The 25,702-nt window shown below is 35.2% G+C and overlaps 1 protein-coding gene and 1 long non-coding RNA gene across 3 annotated transcripts in view; one reads left to right on the top strand and one right to left on the bottom strand.

Moving 5' to 3' along the window:
• Positions 1-25,702, top strand: part of Con (Connectin) — a 258,429-nt gene that overhangs the window by 210,633 nt on the left and 22,094 nt on the right. The gene's annotated exons all lie outside the window — the stretch shown is intronic.
• On the bottom strand, positions 624-1,198 carry LOC138134031 (uncharacterized). The gene is made up of 2 exons (XR_011160617.1): positions 811-1,198; positions 624-754 (listed from the first exon to the last, which is right to left on the bottom strand). It is a non-coding gene; the product is annotated as an uncharacterized lncRNA (long non-coding RNA).

Genomic DNA, 25,702 nt, shown 5'->3' with positions numbered 1-25,702 from the left:
CGTTTGCGTAGTGTAAACGTGGCTTTAAAAATAGTAAAACAAGTGTTTTCTAACAATCAACCCTTCCTTGTCAGACGTTAAAATTACGCATCTTATTTTTACTTACGCATAATCACCAAACTTGAGCGAGAGTACAAGTTATGAATAAATTATGATTAAAAACTTTTCTTCTAGACATTCCAGTTATTTTAGTAAAAGTTAGTAAACGTAGCGCAAGACACGTACCCACTGTGATCAGTTAGGTATCAATAAATAAAGAAGTTAAAAATAAATATAATTATGTATAATCTATTCATTTTGATTGTGACCACTCCCTAGTAACTTTTCAGTTGCTAGGTTATTGATAGGGAATTTTAGATAACACTAAATCCAGTCGCAGTTGGCAACTCTCGGAGGCGCCATTTGGACAGAAACATGACAGAAACGTCACGCTCACAGAAGACAGAACGGAGAACGAATTGCGCAAACGTTTATCTATAAAATTGAGTTTTGGTACAAAATTTTACAATTCAAAAAGAAAATGCCACGTCGTCTTCTCAAAGTTGGGACTAAACGGTTAATATTGACTTGTTTCGAGATATTTATTGAAGCCAACGGGAAAACAACTCACAAAGACGAACATCACCAATAAAGTTAACTCTATTTGTGCTTTTTTGTTGTACATTTTGGCTAGTAAGTGTTGTAGTTTGATACCTTCTGCCTTTTCATCCCCTGTAAATCATTTTTTTGAACTTTCTGTCTGATTAGTTTTTATCTGAAAATATTTGTATCAATCAATGCTAATTGAAATTTCTGATTACCTACGAGTACCTTTAGTAATCCCCAGGCATTTTTCGCGTTTGTCTTACTGCCAAATGACCATTTCCTTCGTTCTTCATTAATATCGAGAATTGCATGAGGTGATTTCGAAGTTTTTACGTTAAATAGTCTGTATCTGGATATAACCCCACTTTTCAACAGACGTGATCACGGAATCAGACAGACGTTTTTAGTTTCTCCTACTTCAAATATTGATTTCCGTTATTAATATTGATAAATACATTAAAATCATTGCTTTACTACCATGGTCAAGTTTTGACAATTCTGACATTTTCACATCATGTTCACACCACAGAAATATTTAGTGTAAAACGTATGCAGCACACAGCTAAACAGCGCCTACTATGTTTTTCGTTGTGGTCACAATCAAAGTGAATAGATATTATGTTGGAATGTGATTTTCAAGGGACAAGTTAGTTAGTAGTTAATGAATTGATGACGAAAATGTAGACTCGACTTTATTATCGCTTTTGCTATGAAATAGTAACCAGTGAAAAAAATTGGTAGATTTTAATAATTCAACAGACAGATGAAATTTCCCTTTTAATGAATAATAAACATTTAGGTTGATGAGTTTTTACTGTATGAAAAATAATATGATTATGTTGACATCACACCAAATTAATTTCGATATTGAACATTATTTAGTTTTACGAGTTTCTGGTTATCTCTTTGTGTTGGACCCGATTCAATTTCCACACACAACAAAAAAAAAAATAGGTAAATCGTTCCATTTCGACAATGGAACGATTCAACCTCTCAATTATATCTCAACCGCTTCTCAGGTCGCAAACGCGAACTACTTATCTGACAATCGGGGCGAAAGGAACTCCTCGCCAGACGTCAAACTTCTAAGTTGGCAAAGTTGACAGCACTTCACCGCTTTGACGTCACATTAACTGCAACTTAAGTATATTACGCAAGATAACACACCAACAATATTACAGGATGATTGTTCACAGATTTACATATTCTAGGAACTACGTAGCGAATACGGTTAATTGCCGGAAGCGGCAAGATTTCATAAATGATTTTTGGGGAAGTTTCTATTCCAGAGCTCTCTCCTAAGAGATTCTTACGTTTTCATTTAATTACAAAGCGGGTGGCTTCCTTTTTCATCATAAAAACATTCATAATTATTCTACTCTCGATTTTCATTTCTGCACCAGGTTATCGGAAAATGAGATAATAAAACAACTATTCGAAAATTTCGTCCGTCCAAACTTTTGTAAAACATCCCCTTTTTCTGCTCCCTTCGCATTGTTATATATTATTAAAGAAAATCTCTCGTCGGCAGGGTTTTTTTTGTCGTGGTCGTGTCCTTCGGCCGACTTTCGCAAAATAATGAAGGCGGAATAAAAATATTGATGCGGTTGTTAGGGTTAAATCAATAAGGGATTAACGCCAGAAGTTTCATTGTTCCACCGGCGAATTTTTAATAATCTCCTTTTGTTCTAGTTTTTGCTTTTGTCCCGGAATCACTTTCAGTCCTAATGAAGTTCCGTGTTAAATGAAAATATTTCATTCAGATTCAATCTCACGTTATTTTATGCCTATTTCTGTGTTTCACAAAACGTGATTTATTTCAATATAATTCATAAAGAAATAACGACCTAAATATTCATACTCCTTAATTGACTACTGCGTTTTAGGTTTTAGTGCGACATTTCACATTATTCAAAATTATGTAACAAGAACTTTATTTACACTTTACGTGGCAACATTTTACATTCAGTCGCCTTTGCTGTTTTCGAATTTTATGCGAATGCCAACAATAAACGACCATTCCCGCTGAAAGAATTGCATCAAATTAGCATTCAGCTCTGACGAATCTTCAACTGGAAGTCAGGGGTGTCACACGAAATTTGAATAATTTAATAACAATCGATTTTGCAAAATTATAACCTTGAATGGAGAACTAGAATAATGTTATTCATTGCGACCCTAGTCGTGGATTTTGTAGCCGGATGATGTGTTTGTATTGTATCCGGCGTATCGCGTATATATTCTATGAAAATAAAATCTATTTATTTATGCAAATTTCGCTGGAGATCCGTTTACAAATAAATTTGAAGCGGAAAAAAATTACGACACTATTTTATATCTACATCGGACGCTCATCAGATGATTTACTGCTAAAATTTAGCAAACACGCCAAATACATATACAGGGTGCGTCCTAAAAAACGCCCCAAGCCATATCTCCGTTATTTATAGCTCGATTTAAATAAAACAAAAACTGTAATAAATTAATTTAAAAACACTATAAGCACACTATAGACTATTTTTTTTCAAAAAGTAATTCAAGGTCAGATGAATGTCAACTTTTTTTTTGCAAATAGCTTAGTATATTTTTTTATTCCGATTTTGAAAGAGATTATTTTTCTGAATCCAACGATATGCCACATGTTAGAATGCATTTAACAGTAACCGCGAAAATAAATAAATAAAATAGCATTATTGGAAATTTTTTCTTCGAAAAAAATCAGATATACAATGGAAAACAATCCTAAACGCAATAACAATACTTTCTGAAGATTAAAAAAAAAACAATATGACAGAACGTGTAATAAATATTGCGTTTAGGATTGTTTTCCATAGTATACTTGTTTTATTTTCGAAGAAAAAATTTTTAATAATGCTATTTTATTTATTTATGTATTCTAACATGTGGCATATCGTTGGATTCAGAAAAATAATCTCTTTCAAAATCAGAATAAAAAAATATACTAAGCTATTTGAAAAAACAAAGTTGACTATCATCTGACCTTGAATGACTTTTTGAAAAAAACAAATCTACGTCGTGCCTATAGTGTTTTTAAAATGATTTATTCCAGTTTTTGTTTTATTTAAATCGAGCCATAAATAACGAAGATATGGCTTGCGGCGTTTTTTAGGACGCACCCTGTATACAGGGTGTATTTGAAATACGTGTATTAATTTTAACTAGTGGAAGAACTCACCAATTTATAAAACTTTTCTCTATAACATTTTGCACTTTTGCACTTTTTTAACTCTTTAGTTAATTTCTTAGGCTTACTATGTCAAAATTTATTACACAATTTATTTACAAATTACTTAGTGAATAATTAATAACTGTCTAATAATTTAGGTACCTACTTTTTATGTTTCGAGTGGACGAAATAATTTAAATATAAACAAACCGTATCGATTAGTATTGAAATAGAGGCGAGTTTTTGCTAAGAAAATAAATTAGCAATTTATGCGTGGAATAGTAATGAAAGCTTTAGAAAATTTGTAAGTAGGTTACTTTGTCATGTTAAAATTGAAATAATGAAAGACTAACAACTTTACTGTTGATTTTATCAAATTTGTTCACTAGAATTTACATTATAAATAAAGAACGTTCTTTGATTAGTAGTAATTACTAGTCGTGATAAATGACTTTGGCCAACGATTTTTTTCAAGAGTGTTGATGAATTTAATTAGTGTAAATACGAACGCTATCGGTAAAAAAAAACAGCCCGAATGGCGTTGTGTGTTTACCTGAAAAGTTTATAGTGGCAGTGTAAAACCCTAAAAGCCAGACAACGAACCGTAAATTATAATAAATATTAAATTTTATTAGAGATTTAATTCAGCTAACGCTAGCTGGGATAAAATTGTGATGAGAAAAAGTAATTTAAATGTTACGTGTAGGTGGTTAAATAAAATAAGGATCTAATATAAAAGCCACAGCTGAGCGAGTTAGGAATTCATATTTGTCTCGTTGAGCCCCTCCGCAGCGTCCTCAAAGGCTAATACCCGATGCCACGTATGAATGGCACCCCCACGCCTGTATCGGATTGAGGTATAAAATTGAAAAAAATCGGCCGGCCTTTTTTTAAAATTTAATCACGGAAAGGATAAAAGATCCCTGGGAGATCGCTGGTTCTTTGAAAATTGCAGTCCGGAACTGGCGAAGTTAACCGTGATGATCCTTTTCCTAATTCGTATCGCGGTTGCAGTCGACGGATGTAATAGGGAGCTGGTGCACTTCAAACACGAAAGAAGATAAAATAGTTTCAATTCAAATGAAGTCGGAGTTCACGTTTTTCATTTGCAATAAAATGATTACGTGTCTATCTACGGTTTCTTTCTCGCTGTTGAAGATTAGCATACAAAGTGAAGGTCGCCGGTGGGCATTTCCATCGAATCGTCCTTTCCACAGACGAAGGTGTTAAAGGTACTGATGCAAATTAGGCTTTGGGTTTTCGCGGGGGATTTGGACAAACAGCGGCGTTCACAGACTGCACACGGAATCGATATCACCACCTCATAATTTTAATTATGTATGCGCCACCTTTCACAATCGCTAGCCGAAAACGGTTCAAAGACACCACGATATTAGCGCTCCAGATTTATTTTCATTAGATTTTGATATATTCAAAGGCAGATTTCGAACCCCAGCAATTTCTCTTCTGAACCATCTCCACTGACAAAAAGTTAACTTCCACAAATAAATACAAAATGCTATGACCACAGAACCAGGCAATCCATTTGATTTTCGCCGCTGTTAACACGAATAACTGCCGTAAAAACGTTGTTAAAATCGTTGACTTGCCAGTTTTTAGGTTTCGAAAGTGGTGCGGAATCACTGACAATGTAATTGTGATCGATAGGGTGTCGAAGTAATTACAGATTAATACACGCGATATATCCTGGCATTAAATAGGTAGAGCCGGAATATGAAATTTGCCTGTTTCGTGCATGCTGTCTTTATCTTACCATACAGTTCCCATCTAAAGACACTGTGACGTCGATTATGTGTTTTGTCTGATCGATAAGCTTTGTAAACTTTAGTTGATCGCATGAAGGGTCTCTTCCTATGCTTCGGTTCCTCTGGTTATTCAAAACTAAAACTTAACGTAATTAGGGCTTGCGTTTGGCTAACATTGTTACTTACACTATATAGTTTCAAACTAACGCTATCAACAAAACCAAATCTGATTTCGCACTAGTCCGTAAATATTGTTCATAATGTCGTTGCTATTTTGAATTTAACGAAATGGAATAGGACCGTTTGGCTACACTAGTTGACATTAATGTAGCAACAGTAGTGGTTATCAAGAGATATAAGGGTATTCATGATTGCTTCTGCTGCATTTTCGATAACAGAAATCACTTCGGAATCACTCATTTTTCCAAATTATGCGGACAATCTGTCCGATTTTTTTTTGCAAATTATTGGTTGTAAACAACAACTGGCCAACAAGAAATTTTTGATAATGTCACAATTTTCATTTATTATAAAAATTTAGTGATTGTAGGAAAAATCATGTATGAAATACGTTGCGAAAGAAGTATTTAGGCACTTGACGTGTTGATCAACTCGGCCTTCGCCTCGTTGGTCAATTTCACGTCGCGTGCCTAAAAAACACTTCTATTTCGCAACTTATTTCATAAAATACTTAATTTTTTATTTTTATTTTGAAAATAAAATATCATAGAAATGTCACAATTTTCATTGACCAACAGCGTACACTTTAACATCGAGTAATAGGACCATAATGTTAATGGCATCACTTTCTTTGACTTTTCAGAAAAATACGCAAGAAGCGACGTTTCACTCATGTTGTTGATATTCATCGCGCTTTTCCATTTTTTAAAGCACTTGTACTTTTTTCATAAATCATTCGAGATTTTTGAGAACTAATTTACCTACTGCTTCTGACCCCTCTTTTTCCACATCTGGTGGCAGTATTTCTTCTTTAATCTCGATTTCGCACATTTTTGCGTCCACTTTGTCCAAAGTGAAAAACTTTTTTACAAACAAATGTTTTTCTTTTTTTTGCCTACATATTTCCAAATCTGCGTGTTGTAAATTTATATTTTAAAACAAGATACTCTTATAATGTTCAATTTACGTTTACTCTTTTTGTACTACATATATTTATTTACAACCAGTAAACAGTCAGAAGAACAAGTACGAAACGTTAGAAGGCAATAGAAAACTGCTATGAATTTGTCCATTATCATATGGAGCTACAAAATCCAGTTCAATTTAAATTTAATAAAAAGTTTTATTTAAGTTGCTCGTTTCAAAACAAACTTGTCTATAAAGATATACAAGACATTATAATAATTTAATATTACTCTTAAACTCGATACATCTTCCTACTTCAATCCAAAACTGACGCCGATAGATAACTTTCATGATTCCTCCAAAAAACTTATTTGATTCTGCATTTGTTTCTAAAGTAAAAAATTATATCCTAAATTTTTGTTCAAATCGATTGAACTGTAAATATTTTCTTCAGTACGACGTAGAAAGTAATTTTTTTCGACACCTCCCTGGAAAGTGAGTCTGTACCAATAGTTACCAGTGAGTGAAGGTTTCTCTTTTGTTCACTTTACTGTCGCCCATCGTTTGAAAAAGGTAATTTTACATACTCCGATGCTGAGGAAGTAACTCTTTTTCGGACGCACTTTTCTGACCATGGACCGTGGCGTCATCTGTTGGTCTGTTTAGTAAGTTAACAACGAAACCGACAAAACCGAGTAAACCGACTGACCAAATAAGCGCCAGAAATAAACGATACAACACTTTTTCGGGCAAATAAAATACTTTGGTTAAATTTAGCTGTCAATTTGAATATTTGTTTATTCAATTTGACAGTTAAATTTAACCAAAGTATTTTATTTGCCCGAAAAAGTGTTGTATCGTTTATTTCTGGCGCTTATTTGGTGCATAATAAGAAAGTGAACGTTCATGTATCGATAGCAACAGCGTGATGAAGAAATGTCTAATACAACAGCCAAAGTAATGTCTGATGTCAGTGATGTCTAATACACCGCCGGACATCGTAGATGATAATCGCAATAATTGTCCTATCACCATAAATTATGTAAATAAGTATGTAATTGTATTGCAAATAGTAAATTTCTCATTTTGTTGACAAGCTGATAGAAAATACTACAAAAAATTGCTAATATGTATCAACATATTTGAAAAAAGTAGATACAAAATAAATTTGTAATTTTTCCAATAATGTCTTTTGCTTTGTAGTTCGTGCGGTCGCCTTAAAATTTAATGTGCACCTCTGCCAAAAAGTGCCTTTTGTCCTCACCTGTTTTCAAGTCTCGGCTGCGCCTCGACTAGAAAACCCAGACTCGAACGAAGAAGATTTTTTGGCCTTGATACACAAATTACTGTTATTTTGTATTTTATTTTTTCCCATAGCAACAGATCGGTCTAAAAATGTGATTTATTGTTATCTAAAATTTTGAATACAACGTTACAGTGTCACTTTCCAAGGAGGTATCGAACAAAACCAAATACAGTACTCGAGAGTAAGGCCGCTTTTGTTCACTTGAATTGTATCGATCACTCAATTCGCGTGAGCGAAAACTTTGCCGTCCTCACTCTTACTGTAAATAACTACAGGGTTATAATAAATGTTTCTAACATCATAGGTGGCTGTGCGCTTTACTGAGGTGCGCCGCTACGCCAACTAGATGTTAGAAACATTTATAATAATAACCCTGTATTAACTGAAACGAATTGCCCCAAATAGACCAAAAACCGAAACATTACCGAAAATTGATCGTGTCACCATCTCACGATATCTACCACCTTCAGGTACTTAACGTAAAGACTGTAGGGATGTCCCAAATCACTAGTTGATGTGTGTCAAGGGTGGTGAGAATTATCGACATTTATTAAGATAAAATGGGAATGCAGAATTAATTAAGATGCATTTTTCACCAGTTGCACAGAAATTGTGTGCAAGGAATTAATGAAATTACCACTTCTTGCAGTCAATTTAATTTATGTATCAGAATGTAACTGTTTTTTTTTTTCAAAATTAGAGAAATACTAAAGTGAACGATTGCTATCAGTGTTTGTCATTGCAAAACAATGTAGTGAGAAACTCGCTAATTGGATTAGAAGGAGTGAAGGGTGAAAATTGCTTTTATAGAAATCACGTTTTCATCACATTGTTTGTCCCTAGTGTGTGACAAATGTATCAATTCCGACTTTCTACTGTTACTAATTGACTGATTATTTTTCTTGTTATTTGAGTTTCTAGCGGAAAGTAGAGCTTATTGCGCCGGAAAGAGACAATTACATTGTTGGAACCAATAGTTTGACATTGTTGATGATACAGCTGATTACATACCGATCCTGTCTGGATGATATGACCGCCTGAAATTATAAGTAAACAATGCGTACATAAATTACAAGCGGACACGATGCAAACCAAACTCGGATCTACATCAGTCCAATTTCATTTTATTTATAAAGTTATTTCAATATCACTATTAATTTCATTTGGTTTGTGTAATTGATACAGATCATTTGTTTTGTCCGTACAAATATTATTGATGTGTTAAGCCTGTTTGTTTAATTTTAAATAACTGTCCACCAGACCGTTTTCAATTTGCTCGATTGTTGTTCACTCCTGACACACCTCTTCAAAAGCGACGGTCGCATCGTCTGCCCCCCGCCGCCTCCTCTCGCTTTATTAAAATTGTTTGAATATTTTGATTTATCATGATTGCCTTTGGGTGGTGTAGGATTAGTTCGTTCATTTCGTAGCAGTATCATGAATTATTTATGAGCATTATGACTTTTGCTTTATTAGGTTTTAGCATTTCATACGAAATCCCTGGGAAATGCAACCGCAATAGGGACTGAACGGCATTGTTCGTCGAGTACAGTTTGAACCACCCTTGTTGGGACAAGAAAAAAAACGAGATCAACTTTTCATGTCGAACCGAAAAGCTCGTTATTGGACGATTCTCTCGGAAATGATATCTTAAAGGGTACAAGTTTCGTGTTTAAAAGTTCACCGTTCCATCGTCAAACAGTTACATTTGCATGTTTACCTTAGATTAAAGAAATATTTCGCAAAACTCGCTTCTTTAATTAGCTAAAGTGAACATCAAACATGTATAATTGAATTATTTATGAAGGCTGCAAAGTTGAAGCATCAAAAGAGACATTAAAGCGTCTCCCTGGAAAAAAGAGCGTAATACAATATTTTAATTGAAGCGATGAATTAATACCTCTGATGAATAGTGTGAATGACTTTTGCTGCCTTGTGAGGTATTAGTATTATTCCGAAATTTATTTCGCATCATAAATTTTACTTTGAGAATATTGTAACATTGAACTAAGCCGATCGTCGCAGGAAATTTACATCATCCCGCTATACAATTCACGTTGAGCCATATAGAATTACACTACCCATTCGCCTCTATTCAATATTGTAATTTCCAAAAACCAATACTTGCAAAGTTCAGACTTCCAAGGAGAACTCTTAACAGCTTACGATATTCTTAACCTGATCGATAATTTCCTTCCTGTCTTGTGCTTATGCTTTTCTCCTTTCGGTAATCTGTAATAATCTTGGGTTAAATTCAATCGTCGGAGATCCTAGTTCCTTCAAACAACTGCGTCCATGAAAACAACGCTACATACTTTGCTTCTTACGACGGCGTTACGTTAAGCACATTGTTAAATAACAAATGAGATTTAACGCTCTTATTAACCTTAATTTCTTCAGTAGTGAACGGGCGGGACGAAAACGGCGCAACATCAAGCTACATATTTATTATACGTCCCGAAATTAAAATTTAAACTCAAAAATGGACAAACATTTACTTCTTAATTACCTAAATCAAGCTCTGCGAAAGCAGAACCGTGGCCTTTCCTTTTGTCTACTCCTTCATGGCATTTTAACGAGCCCCATATAAGTGTGAATAATTTATTTGCGAAATATAATGCATCTTGTCCAGAAAAGGAACTATCCTGCATAATTTACAAGGGTGAACGACAAAAAACGTACTTTAATTAACTCACCCCCTGCCTCGTCAGGAGCAGACAGTTTCATTTTCTCCGTAGAAGGTTTTTGTTGGGATTCGTTTTAAAAATATCTCATTAAAAAAAATTTATTTTTTAATCCCACTTTCTTGCTACATTTTATGATGGGAGGTCGTAGCAAAAATATATGGCTTCCGATTTACAAAACGAATCAGCACGAGATAAAAATTCAATTCCAATCGACGGAAAAAAAATCGTAAATGAGAGGATTCGCTTTTATTTATTATTTTCAATAAGATCCTCTGAAATTGTTACGATTCCTAGAAAATTTATGGAAAAACTATATTAAAGGTATTTTAAAATTAATAAATTCTCTAGATTCTCTACAAAAATAGAGAATGTTAAGAATTTACTCGAGATACATTTATTGAGAAGCGAAATGGTTAATAGTGAGATGTAGGGGATATACAGGGTTATTCGCGTAAGATGACGAGCGTGACCAGGTAAAAATGCAACCCAAAATACATTTTACAAAGCAGTCATTGTGATTTGGTATTTAAAAATTAAATCAAGAATTTTTTTTACTCTTAGTTTGAAAGGTATATCTGTCATTGCATTTTTCGTTCATATTTAGTGTATGAAAATGTTTTAGAACGATGACAGAACCGACACGATCCCACTTACTCATTACATTTGTGATTTTAATTGCTTATTGAAGTGAAAACTGCTTTAGGCGCACCACACGGGCAGTGAATTAGTTTCATGCGACACGCTAAAATCGTAACGCGACACGCTAAAACCGTCACGCTCAAATCGTCGTCAGACTCGGCCCGGAGAACAACGAAAGCGACTCTTGTCTTGATTTCTTCGTTGACAATGGCGTCATATGACTACTTACTTATTTATGCCTTGTTCCTGATTCCTCCAAGTACTATCATCCATAATAATATAATTTATATGTCATAGACGTTTCCACACACACTCTTTTTTTTTTATTGTTATTAAATCATACTTTGTTGAGAGAGGCATTTTTTTGTTAGAACTTGACATTTATTAGGCTGACGTAAAGAGCTATGTATGTTTTATGTGCATTATGATAATGTAATAGGGATCAAGCTTTATAAATTGTATTTTGGGTTGCATTTTTATCTGGTCAGACTCGTCATCTTACGTGAATAGCTCGGCACGTGAAGCGTGTGTAAATAAATAGGAGAGTGTTGTGTAATTTCCATGAAAAGAGTGTTGTTTGATAGAGGATCCTCTGTTGGTGGCAATTGGAAAAATTAATTAAAAAGAGCTCAAATGGTGGGTCTAATCTGTCTTTAACAAAACTTTTATTAGGAACAAAGAACTGAAAGTTCTGAGAGTCCAGATGAAAGCAAATGAAACTTTTTTCTCCGATCTACATTCTCGATCCGTTTTTCATGTAATTAATTGAAGTTTCCCGATCAAAGTAATAAAATAAAAAGAGGAACCGGTAAAAAGCATTATTAAGGTCTAATGGACTCGTTACACATGTCCCTAGGTCAAAGCCCGACCGGTAATAATTTTCCAATTAAATTCTCTCGGTTTTCCTACGTTTAAAACCGTCCTCTTCAAAGAGGATCGATCGTCGTCATCTACAAATTATAGTAAATCCAAACTCGTTCGTTTCAACAGGGAATTAGCCCGAATTTACAACTTGATTCGACAGAAGTGGAGGCCGTCCATCATTTCGAAAGTACCATTTCCAGTTGAAATTTGGCCGGTTAACAATAAAAAATGGGAATAATTTTGACTAAGATTCCGCACGTCAAATCACCCGCACAGAACCGTGCCTCGTTATTTATGAAGTGAAGACATGCGAACACGGTTCGAGAGCCCAAAATATTTTCCAGTTATATCTGGAAATGTGGAACAAGTTTGGAGATATGACAGCCGCCGATTAAACTCCTTGTTTAAAAGACCGTTTCGGTTGTTTTATTGGGGCGCTGCCTCTATAAAGAAAACTGGATCTCCGCGCGACCCTTTCCTCTATAAATCTTTGTTCACTATATTATTTTTTCACTCTCCCCCTCAGCTTTTTTTCCTGTTGATTTAGTCCATTTAATAGAGACCGAAAGATATGATAATGTGCTGCTGATCCTTGTCACATGTCGTGCCTGCCGGTTATTTTCGTCGGTAATCTCATCAGGGATTTCGCCAAGTCAAACGGTCCAATGCTGGTGTTTTTATTGCCACTGCTATATTATTAATAGTTAATGTAAACAGGGGTGGGGTCTGCACCTCGGGGAATCGAAAATCGCCCTTTTTCGACGAAGGGGTACACTTTTTAATTAAACTAAAACCCGACCCACCCTACCATTCAGAAATTTATTTGTTTAGAACGTCTGGCAGATGAAGAAGGTTCCTCGACGTTGTCTGTTCGCAAATTAATTAAACAAAAATAATATTCGCGCAAATTCGGTCTGAATTTTGTATGTGTTCGGCCGAGTTTCTCGCTTTTGAAAACGAAAGGTAGACTACAACAGATTATGTGGTAATGGAGCCCGCGAGATATTAACAAAAACATACCTTCGTTATTACACGTTTATTAATATGGCCTTCTCTTGTTGGGTAACACCTTTGTTGAGGGTTGTTTTAAAACCGATGATAGCTAACCACGTGTGGTCATAAAACTCGATTTTACTGCCAGTTTTCCATTTATATTTTATAAAAGCTGTTTTACTTTTAATGCGGCGGTAAACTGCCAAGCTAAAATAAAATCATTTCGTTCGCACTTTTGCAAAAACATCCCTCTCAGACGTGCGGTTTTATTTATCCAGGAACTACTAATACAGCTCCATCTGAAACAACGCAATACAAAGGTCGCAATATCAGAACTCTAACACAAAAGAATTTCAAATATCTTAGCGAAACCTTTCATATTTTTATTACGTCTGCTGAGAAGCCCATTAACACGATGCCTCTCCGCATGGACAAAGCCATATTTTGATTTTAACCTTTTAAGCTTTGTAATAATGATTTTAATCCTGACCACTTACTGAAAGCTTAATGCGAGCTTTCCACTTTGTTATTGCCCTCTTGAGTCTTTTGCAGTTTTAATTCCAACAGACTGTGAAGTTGGTGATTACTGAAAAAAAAAATGTCAAAATAATTCGCTTAATTAATTTTGCTCAATCAGCTAATCCTTTGCACAAACTGTTAAAATCGCGATTTTCTCTGTAAATATTTTACCGCCAAACATTGAATTACATGTTTCCGTAGCCTCTTTTGATCCTCATTAGTTGAAGATCAAACGGTTTTATTAAATAAACAAGATCGCAAAACCTGAATTTTGAATCCGATCTCATCGACGGCATCCCTCGCGATTGATATAATAAAATCGGTTTAACTGGGATCTTTTCCCCTTCTTATCACTCTATTAGGGTTAATGATCTCCCTGCTACTAATCGACCCCGTAACAGACCCTACAAAATTTTATTTCCTTTTGTTCCAATTATGACAATTATACAGCTTCCTCAACAGAACAGAACAGAATCGAAATGTCAACATTTTCGACTCTTGACGAAGAGATTTAAATCCGGGGAATTTCCTGACGTGCTTTTCAATATTTCCATTTTGAATATTTAAAGGAGAACCCGTAAAAAGATTTGATTATATCTCTCACAATCAGATATTAATATTTTCCTTTAATGCGTGATTTCCTTTGATGCGATTATTTTAAAATTCGACTGAATGAACATCTAAATGAAATTTCCAGTGCTTGAAAGGGTTAAAAATAATAATTTGTAAAGACATTTTCAAACATCTGCTGAAAAAAATCAATATGTATAATAAACGAGAAGATTTTGCAGCATTTTACCTTCGCCCAATGACAGTAATGACACACATCCTCCTAAACAAAACCGTGCAGAGGTATTAAAAAAACAGAACGAATTTTTACTTTAGCTTCTAACTTCGATCTAAATGAAGCAACGGCGTTGCCATATGCCTCTTGTCACGGTTTTTTGAAGTGAAACGTTTTTTAAGCGCACCGGGACATTATTCCCACGCCGTCATGCGTCACGTCACACGCTCCGAAGTGAAAGGCTCATTCGAGTAAGTTCGGGGGAACCGAGTTTAGTCAAACTAGCAAGAAACAGTCACAGCTAAATATGCGTCATTTCCAAATTTTCACTGTTTCATTCTTCGTTTTTGTAATGATGCATAATTAAATTCTGCCATTTATTGGATATACTTTTCACTCAATTCATTTGATACTGAAAACTCTTGCAACATTTCTAGTGAACAAAGCATCAAAGGTTCAATCAATTTGTAGTCAAAGCGGATCGTTAATCGTCTTGAATCCTATCAATTTGCAAATGGTACATTTTCATTTATAACTTCATCTGGGGTTGCACCGGTAACATTAAAAATGTAATGCAACAATAACTACGGTAGCAAACCCGAACTTTGACACATATCACAACTAATTTTGCAGATGCATAAATCGTTATTGCGTCATAGACGGATGCGAAACCGTACACTGAATTTCTGCGTATAATTTATATGTAATCTACTTCTGTATAAGTATTGCATTGATTAACCATGTTGTTATCCATAATTAATTTTATGCATGTATGACGAATTCCACGAATATTAACAGAACTCTGTGTATCAGTAAATTCAATAACTATACAGGGTTATTCACGAATTTTTATTTTGCCGCAACCAACAATACAATGGCAGTGACTACTAAATTAAATGTGTTATTTCTTTTAAATTAGAAATCAAGGTAAGTTGAATAGATTTGTCAGAAATGTCAGATTGGTAGATAACCTGTATTTAATCACAAATAAATTAACAAATTAAGTTAATGTAAAATGTGTTCAAAGTGTCTACCATCGGCTTGGAAACATCCGCAGCGGCGACAGAATTCCTTCCACGCTCTCCAAAATGAGGATCATATCAGTCTTTTCGTCGTTATTGTAAAAACAATTTTTTCGAATTGACAAAGATTTTTTGCTTTAAGGTCAAAGAGACAGGACTAAGAGCCGTCGTGGATTCAGTTATAATTATTTTCAAAATCTGAAATCAAGATATTGTTGCAATGTGTATAATGGGTTGCGGCAAAAAGAAATTCAGAAATACCCCTCTCGTGAATAACCCTGTATGTAGACAGGAAGATGTGAGATGTGACAACGATTCTAGTTTAAAGGTTCTCATCAGGTGCTTTGAATCAAAACATGAATCTGTTTTACAGCAATCAACCAGGAATTAATCTGTCTGTGAAGCGCACAGGTTTAAGAACCAAACCTTACAGAACACCAAAACGCGTTTTAAACGTATCCAGTACAGGTGGCTCGAGAGGATTTGTGCAAAATACACAACAATTTCTAACTGCGGTAGTTGTGCTGACAATGACAAATCAAACAGAAATGTTGGAATTATTTTATTTTCCGGCGTGGTGTTGGGTCGTCCTCGCTGTAATCAGGCTGCAATTAATGCCACTTAATTTAATTAAAACTAGCGCATTTAAATAAGCGTATTGGGAAATAGCAGTAATTAATTTTTCCAGACCCGGTCGGATTTATATTCAAACCGCCATCAGTGATAGATCATCCAGAATAAATTTGAATTTATTGTACCAGATAAAATCCAATCAATAGTAATTTCAGGACGAAACTACTACCATTGCGGCAGAATATTTTTGATGAGCGTTTTATAAAATGGGACACGTTTACTAGAAGCACTGACCTGTTCGACAAACTAACTAAATTACTTGGGAATACAAAACCATTGCGGTAAAAAGGGCGGCAGCACGCGGACGTAATTAAATGGGGTATTTTAATGATGCCGCACTGGTCCATTTGTTGATATTCGGTATCCACCAGATGATCGCAGTAACATCAATAACGATCAGAGCGCCATGCGCCATTAATCGTCGAGTGTGATTGCAATATCGGACGCTCAAGACGAAATTTCTGTGTGCTTTTGCCATTAATCTCACTCGAGTAAGCCAAAATTACGGTACTTACTCTCGGGAGGTATTCGATAGTAAAAAGTCGACTCGTATCATCACCGAATTCTCGACCTCGTCGAGGATTAGATTTATTTCGGCAACGATTGCCTCGACACGAAGTGCAGACGTATGCAACTGTTTATACCTCACACGAGTGGGAGAAGTCGATAGGAAAATTATGCACCCCCAAATACAGAGGGGACTTTGTTTCTTCTTCGATCCAAATTACAAATTCTGGAAAAGAGACAGATGACATGTGCCGAAGAAACGATCCGATTGTTTTGTGGTTGTTTATGTTATGACGGATGTCCGCCATTAAATACTCAGTAAAACTAGGCTGAAGATAACGTTTCGTATCGAATGAATCGAGCTTTTGTATGCTTTGGTGAACTCGATACATAAGTTTGAATCAACAGATTTGGGTTTCTCGAACAGCGAGCTCGATGAATTAATTGAAATTTAGATGACGTTGTTCGAATATTAGAAGGACTTCATGAAAATTATACGGAGAATTTTGGGGCGGGTCACTATTGGATTTCGATACACTCAATAAACAGTATCGTTATGAGAGAAGATAACACAGAACTTGTAGCGGAGCGTCTTGTGGTCCAAACAAAATAAAGGACACGGTTTCTGAATGTGCCACGGTGATTATCTAGGAGTAAATCCTTCGTTAGCAGGTGCCCACCGGAACTTATGTCAGATCAAATACTGCAACTAATTCAGGACGGTCTTGTTGGAAGTTCCGGGATGGCTGGAATCTACCGTACTTAATCGATGTTTGCTACAGGATGTACGAGGAGAGTTTTAAGATAGACAGACTGAGTGCTAATGCAGTCGATTTCGGTGAACAAAGAGGGTCAATAGTTATGTAATCTCTTGAATTTTCTTGGCGGAACCGTACAAAAGCAATTAAACCCCGTTGAAATTTGCATTTCGCTATCGGCTGCACATCTTAGACGTGATAGTTGGAACAAATCATAAAACGCTTTAAATGTACTATACACAGATAAACACAGTTAAATGGCTCGGATTCCGGTTACGGCCAAATCGTTTAGTTAAAAATCTCGAGCATCCCCTTAATTCCGGATTAATCTGCGGGGGCGCGGCCTCTGCAAAATAAATTCCTAGTTAGAACTGTACGTAGTGATGTTGACATTGAGATTTAAAGCGAAATTAATTTCCATCATGCCCAAACTCAGTAATAACGAAGGCCTCCAGCTTTATGGTTACAAGTTTATGATTTAAACATGTCGATGCCTTAATTAAATATAAAATATATAAGGGGGGCGGTTGCCCGCGGTGGTCCCCACCAGGTTGTTGTGCGTTCAAGATTTAATTACTCGATAACTGGAACGTTACTGCAAGTAATCTTTAAATTTGATAAACTCGTGCAAATTCCGTTTTAATCAAATTAATATAGGGGTTGGTACGGTGCGGCTGACGCGGCGGTCAGCTTTAAATTACCGGCGGTTTGCACTTCGGGAAACAAGCCAACAAATAAATGCAAATAGAGATATCAAATCTAAATGTTGGATAAATAAACCCGAGGCACTATTTCCACCGTTCGGTACAAACCACTCTTGATTCATCATTTTCATGTTGGAGAGCGGCAGCGATTGACGCGGCGACCGCACCAGATCTGTAATTTGCCAACAACGTTTATCTTTGAAAAATGCTGTTTGCGTACCAGCCGCAAACAGCGAAAAACAACGTTGTGCATGACGAATGACCAACACCGAACATGATCAAAGTCACTTATGCAACCGGCACCCTTGTTACAGTCATCAGCATACATTACGATCAACGCGTGACACTACTGTCTGCAGAGGTGAACTGGACACCCTAGCGAGTGAATGCTCGTAAAATAATACAACATTACATCATCTCCAACATTTTGTAACCGTTTTAATTGTATCAGACCCTCTCTGCAGAAGAGTACTGGGAGCTCTTTTGCATTCAATATCAGGAGAGGGCTCGTAACCAAAAAAATTAAATTATTCCCAGCTCAACCCGCAGCAATTAAATCAAATTAAACATGTTCTCAACGTTGCAATGTATCATGCGTTCAAATGAAAACCTGGGCTGAGTAGGCCTTGAAAAAAGTAAACCAGTTGGAACCATCGACATATAGATATGGACTGCTAATGTAGGCTGCGCAGCGAAAAAAACGTAGAAAGAGAAAGCAATAAACGGAGGGTTGTTGCTATCCTTCTTTTGACGTCATTTATTATCGAAGGGCCAATAAGAAAATGTCAGAGAGAGGGAACTGAGCCCAACGTTTATTTTTCTCTCTTTCCATACAATTAGGATGCGCAGTCGTACTTTAGCAGTCCATATGTTGATGGTTGGAATAGTGTAAAGTTTGAATTTCCCGCCGTTTGACACGAATGACATTTGGTTATGTTTAATCGGTGCATGATTGAACATGTCTGTTTTCAGCAAAGGGTGCCCTTCGATATTTGCTTCGAGAATAAGAATCGTTGGTTATTCTATTTTTAATGTAAAACATTGCAGAGAAAGAAAAAAAAGAAAGATTTTTTGTTTCTAAATTTTCGGGTAGGTAGCTGTCAACTTGCTCTAGTTACAACTGCCAATTTACACAAGCAAAACAGCACCACAAGTGCCTAGCAAAAAATGTTTCTTGTCGAAAAATTGTCCCTTTTGCAACGATTCCAATACCGAAACCCACCCAACAAACGAAAGTACCTAAGTGAAATATTTTTTCTTATGTTGTTACAGAACAAACAAGGCATCTTGAATTTATGTCAAAATAATTCAAAACATTTGACTGCGTGCTTTCAGTGCCATTTAATTAACCGATTAATATTTAATCAAAGAGGAAACGAACATTAACCTTGTGTGCTTTAAATTATTAAGCGGAAGAGTGATAGTACATCAGTGTGTAAAATTAATTAATTTTTCAACCGATTTTACGTAGTTCGGAGTAGCTCGGATCGGTTGTATTTGTTTTAAACTAGATTAAACTGTAAATGAATATATAAATTATGCACACAAATTGGACGTTTCACCAATTACCAGATAAAATAGGATGCAATTGTATCTCAGTGTCAATTCGGACACCGACAGGTGTAGGCTTTTTGTTGAAATTTTCGAGTATAATTTTCACCTGATTGAAGGAGAAGTTTTACGATTATACAAGTACGGGGGAGGCACTATTCAGGCCAGAATTTATGGTTAGATTTGAGAATTGAAAAGGGCGCCAGAAGATTGCATTTGCTTACAAAATGAAAGTTGTGCTTTGTGTTGACTGTAGAAGAGGAAGCTGGTGATGGTGGATTTTCCAATATTAACGCTCCAATACTGCAAGTGAGGAAGGGAGTGGTAAAATTCACGACGAAGAAAAACCGAAAACCTACACTATCAATTTGAAATTAAGCAATTCAATCGAATCTTAACGGAACTCGCAACAATATGGACGATTTTCACCTGACAGTGGATGAATGATCCAAATGACCGATACATTTATAATATACACGACGCTAGTGCAATTATCCAATAGGCTAAATGATGAACTTTCAAATTAGCTTGCCATTAATTAATCAGTGCAATTTACTTCACATCAACATCTGCCGTGACAGTGGAATAACCTAATTAGAGCTAATGCCATTTGACGTGGTAGTCTGAATAATTTCTGCAAATTAAAAAGTCAGTGTTTATGATTTTAAAAAACTGATTTATTCAAAATGAACAATATTAATATAAAGTGATTTAAGAGTAATAATGGGCCAACAAAATTTGTGATGCAACCAACAATACGTGTCCCCCACGACTAAAGATTTTTAGAATTAAAAAAAAAATAAAGTTTTTACGTTAAGCTAAGCAATTATTCCATATAATGATCTTGATTAAATTTGACAAATGTGATGTCAGACATGTTGACTATGTGTTATAAAATGAAAATATATTTTTCTAAATCTATAGTCCATTTTTTTAAAAACAATTGTCATTGTCAATATTCCCAAAAAGACCAGACTGTACCACCATAAAACCTTTCGTTTCGGAACATCCGTATCGTAAAATGTCCCTCGATCAGGTTTGAGATTATGCAAGCAATTTTCAAATGTCAGAAAAGTTTCAGGTGTAAAAAAAATGTATACCAAAAGACAATAAATAAAGACGATAATGACAATGAAAAATGCAACTGAACATATACAGCTAAACCGGAAAATGGGAATTTATTTAATGGGTAATACATATAAGCAGTTTATTCATTTTCATCTGATTCAAAATTTTCTGACCCCTAATCGTTTTCGGAATCTGATTTATAAAGTCGAAAATTCCCATTAGACAGACAAACAGAAAAAAGTATTAAGAAATTTAGCTAAAATTGAGTTGAGTAAACCGAGCATACTAAAAGGAGTAAATGAAAAAGTCCCATTTACACTATAAAAGGTTACTAGAAAAATCAAAAATCGCTATATAGATAATATCTGCCGGTCAATTTAAATTATTACAACTTTATTGTTTACAAAAATTGCAGTTACTGTCGCGAACAAAAAAAAACTGGTCGTCAAACTCATGCTTTGACGCAATGGAAAATGCTCTATTGTAAAACGGTCTTAAATATCATAACCTATCATCATGTTGTATGACATTAATTGACATTGATTAATTAATTTTTTGAAACTTTGTTGATGTGGGCATAATGAGGCAGGGAAATTTTTTAATTTGTGACAATCTAACCAAATTTTGAAATGACATTGACGACCAGAATTTTTTGCTCGCGACAGTATTAATTATAATAAATGTTTTCAGTTCATTAATTATAAAGGTAAAGAATTTTATTTAAAAAATATGCTGGGTTTGGCAATGTTTTCTAGATTCAGATTTGGATATTTTAGAGCTGCCTAAAACCGGCTGAATTTGAATCAATCATAGGCCTTAGTCTTTGCGCGACACTTTTAAAACACTCCTTTTAGTTTAAAAACACACTATAAGTGAGGGCTAAGGGCCAACACTGACAAGAAAAAACGGAATTAATATGATAAAAATATGCAACACAAAATACATACATAATAAAATATAAATTTTTTAATAGTAACCATAGAAAGAGTAAAATTTCAAACAGACTTACATTAACGAAAAAACATTGTCCTACTGTTTTCTGTCCGCGACTGTATGTGCAGCGTGTGCAGCTTTATGGCAAATTTCTTTCATAAGCATGGTCAGTTTTTCTATCTGCATTTCTTCACGTAATCGAATCATAGCTAGTTTTTCTCGTTGTGTTAGGGTTCGTCCAGATTCTTGCTTTCGGAAACTCATTTTACTTTTTATTTTAAATTTCAAAGTATTTAATTTGCGACTTCAGTAGCACAAGCTACACCAAAATGGCTGATATACAATTGACATTTTACGATGCCAACCTAATAACCATCAAAATATCTAGTGGCTCATACCAACATGACAACACTTTGACAATTGTTAAAAAAAATTGACTTTATAATCGGTGCAAATGTAATGTTGGCTGCATCACAAATTTCGTACTCATTTACTGTATTAGATTTGTTGCAGGATAACCGAGATCTTTTCGGATTCATATTTATTGTTGTTCGGTCTTTTATTACAAAACATTTAATGGTCAGAGATTGGCAAAGATAAAAATAATAACAGGGCAGCTCATTGTATCTGCTTGATTTATGAATATTTGTAGAACTCACGGATCGGCGATTATACATCATAGGCGTTAACAAATCACAGGATTTGCTCATATTTTAGACTTTGAAATGATTAAATCGGAACATATTTTTGATAGTGGCAAACAGTGAAACTCTGCAGTGATCGAGTGAGGTCAATATCGATTAATCATCATTAGGTCACAATAGACCATTTGGTCTGGAAGATAACCTTGCCCTCTAAACCTATCGTGATCCTCCATCGAATCACGTACGAACTGGAAAATGGTAATGCCACTGTCAATTAAGGGCTTCTTTAGAGGATGATTAACCGACGCTATCTATCACTCATTGACAAAGAAGTTGTTTTTATGTTCACCTCGCGATCAAGAACATTCCTTTCGAAGCAAATCCCTTGAAATATGAAAATTGGAAGTATCTCCACCGAATTAAATTTAAAAAACTTACTTCATAGTTAGACCTCTATTAAGGCGGGTGAATTAATTAGGAAAAGACAAAGGAAATTGTTTGGGTTATTATGCACCCTTTAAGACCCCCAAGTAATAAAAGCGTATAATAAGTTTGTGCATCGGGGTGAAATAAATCTCTCAGGGACGCGGTTATAAAAACTTATATAAATATTACCCGTGAAACAACTCCATTATTTCTGCAATTCCACAATGACTCCCAATATGGAGTGGGTAAATACGACAGAAATTAGTTTCGGGGAGGGAAGAGTTGGTTTGTTTTCGAGTGAGGATCTCGCCGGATTTGATTGATTAGTTCATTTTGACGGAATTCCTTCGAAAGGAGTGAATTACGAGCGATTTTGCTATTTTCAGTTTACGGCAAACATTAATTTCAGATAGATATTTAGATGGCGCGACCACGTCAGATAGGATTTAGGTGCAGTAATGTTCGGGGCCCATTATTCCCGTATACCTTTTCGAGTATATTCCTTCGTAAAAATGTGTCTACCTTAAGTCTTATTTATGAGTTTCCGGATTCCGGCTATAAGCAGAAAACATTTTATTTCAAACATCTGATGTCATCGGTGTAAAAAAAATACAATGCAGGCCGAATCATTTACCTGATGGAGATCGATGTGGAAAAACTTCAGGACACGCTGTAAAGGATTGTTGCGAGGTATCCTTTTTTTGTTTCCGAAAAATTATGGTCCAAATAAATAAAGGAAACAATGTTTCTTGTTCTTAACCCGGAAATTTATGGTTCCTAATACAAGTTTAACGACATCGAAATAAATATCGTCCAGATACATACAGGGCATTATAGAGATAAAGTTTAAATGTTTTGCGGTCACAGAACAAAGATGTAAAAATACAAAGCCGTTTGTGCTGTTACAATGCAAACACCCTCTCCTATTATAGGATCTGATCTTCTCCTTGAGTTGTATTTCAGGAGGATTCTGCGAGATCAAAAATTATCACGATCGCGCCTTTCTAAAGTTGTATGAATGATGTCCCTTGACATAACTTTTTAGGAACAATCGCAACGTAAGCCATAAAAAGATGATGATAATCCAACAATGAATCAAAAGAAAATGCCCCGGCTGATTGTAGAAGTGAATGCTGTAATTGAGTATAACAGTGGCTGGGTTGTTCGAAGCCAACTCCGGTAACATAAATAACTTGCCGCGAACTTCAGACAAGACATTAAGAGCTCAGTGGGATAATATCAGTCAGGATGCTATCATGACTTCGGGATCTCGAAAGATACTCTATGGGCCCGAAAACTGATTTCACACCTCACAAACTGCCACACCCTTCAAACAATAATCCGATAGCGAGAAAAAACGCTGAAATACGACTGATACAAATTTAAATTACATAGCAATGCAGTAATCCGCAGAGAGTTTAATTTATATGTAAATGTGTTTAAAAATCTATGAAACTTCGAGCGAATATTAATTGTACTCGCCCCAATAAACGCGCTATTATTTCAAATGAAAACGTAGTAGAGGGCATGTTTTCGTTTACAAATGGAAATAATATTAAAAAGTTGTGCAATTAATCGATAAGCATTAACGTAACGTTGCTTTAAAACTGTCTATAGGTACGCCGGTTTTAACACGGTTATGAATCTTTTCAGCTGCCGACTTTAGCACTCACTAATGTACCACACTGCTTTTAATTTCTTTTCGTTTTTTCTAGTTTTAAAGCAAGATGGCCTCTTTCAAAATCTACCTGAGAGCACTTTTACTGCTCATAATCACGTTATTTTTCAACTTTGCCAACAATGCCTCTGCACTTTAATTGTTCCGTCCGAATCGATAACGACTGTCAAAGAAACACTTGCAATTAATTAATTTGTCACTAACATAACATTAATTAAACAAACAGTCCTACATAATTAAATTAAAACGTAAGATTATTACAAACGTATGTGTTTGTTTTCTGAAATTCCAATTAATAACGAAACTATAAATGAAATTAATTTATACGATGGAAATCGTAAATGTTGATTTCAGTTTCAATCGGTCAGATTTAGTTTCACGACTTCATTTTACCACCCAATGGGCCACTAATGCATTTTAATCCGATTTAAGACTTTGGCGTTTAAACATTTATATTCTACACTATTACTGCAGCGGCTTTAAATGAAAGTTTTAAATAACCCAGATTTGCGATTAAGTGATTAAAAATTTTACGTGGAGACTGGAATCCCCATAGTAGCACTTTTAAATGTTCGTTGCAAAAATTACAAGTCAAATTTTAAAGTTTTACCATCAGCAAGGAAATTTCAAGTGTAACAGCTACACATTAGAGAAAAGCATTTTGGATTATGAGATCCGAACATGCTTGAATATATGAGGTGATCATGAAGGGCTGTTTATGGAACTTTTCGAAGTGAAAACTTCTTCGCGACGTTATTCCCGGGCAGCGAATTAGTTTCACCATCACGCGTCACACGTTCACGCGTCACGTCACACGCTCCGAGGTGAAAGACTCAATCGAGTAAGCTCGAGGGAGCCGAATTTAGCCGAGCGAGCCAGAAATAGTCAGCTGTCGTCACTTTCAAATTTTCATTACGAACGTTATAGAAGATTTCAGTTCTGTTAAGCACACACTTTTTTTTTCTACTCATATTCTATAATTCTGTAATTATTAGTCTGTTTTTTTATTGGCAAATATCATAGCAAGTAGTTTATGACGTCCAATCGCAAATTTTAATGCAATGATTGCAAGTATGCAAAGTAATAATTGTAAAATATCCGTTTCAGTTCGTCTAATAATCAATCAATTTCTCTTCATAGTCGTAGAAAAATATAGTATTTTACTCGCGGGTAATGGCTATTACTCATGAGGATGATTTTGTGTAACGGCCCTAAGGCCAGCTATTATTCGGCTATTTACAACCGTATATGTTTTGTGGGTTTATTTGACAGATATCTGACGTAACCGTATCTGACGTAACAGCGACAAAATTATAGGTTATGGAAGTAAAAATTAACGTTAGAAAGAAATTAAATTTGAAA

The sequence above is a fragment of the Tenebrio molitor genome, chromosome 6 (genome assembly GCF_963966145.1).
Source record: "Tenebrio molitor chromosome 6, icTenMoli1.1, whole genome shotgun sequence".
In the NCBI taxonomy this organism is placed as follows: domain Eukaryota; kingdom Metazoa; phylum Arthropoda; class Insecta; order Coleoptera; family Tenebrionidae; genus Tenebrio; species Tenebrio molitor.
The sequence above is the reverse complement of the archived record's forward strand: the minus strand, read 5'-3'. Positions and strand labels throughout refer to the sequence as shown.